The following is a 484-nucleotide window of genomic DNA, read 5'->3' as shown; positions in this document are numbered from 1 at the left end:
TTACTAAGTGTTTCACTTATGAGATCCTCCGCGCTTCTGTCCTGTGGGACAATAAGTTCGTCTGTCATGTGTGACGGTAAGTGTGGAGTAAGTTCTCTAGCCATTCTGCCTGGCGACAGAGATCCGGCTAACACCACTCTGAAGGATGGAGCCCCACAATACATTTCCTAAAATGTTTTCTTAAAAAATGAAGGAAAAACTGATGGGAAATTTGTGTTAAGCTCAGAAACAGGTGTTAAAATGTTTCAAACAGACCAAGGGATTAGACCACCATGGAGATCAGTCTTGGCTTACTCTGAAAGCCACTTTTTCTTTTTATTTCCATCCACATATCTGGTTTCGTGCAAAAATAGAGGGAGTTAATTACCATTGAGTCCCACAATAATTTTCTTTAAGACATGTAACAGTTTTCAAAGAATTCTGAAAATATTTATTCAGTTGCAAAAAAAAAAAAAAAAAAAAAAAAAAAAAAAAAAAAAAATTT

Source organism: Lontra canadensis, unplaced genomic scaffold, assembly GCF_010015895.1.
Source record: "Lontra canadensis isolate GAN:19392208 unplaced genomic scaffold, GSC_riverotter_1.0 scaffold27, whole genome shotgun sequence".
NCBI classification, from domain to species: Eukaryota; Metazoa; Chordata; class Mammalia; order Carnivora; family Mustelidae; genus Lontra; species Lontra canadensis.
The sequence above is the reverse complement of the archived record's forward strand: the minus strand, read 5'-3'. Positions refer to the sequence as shown.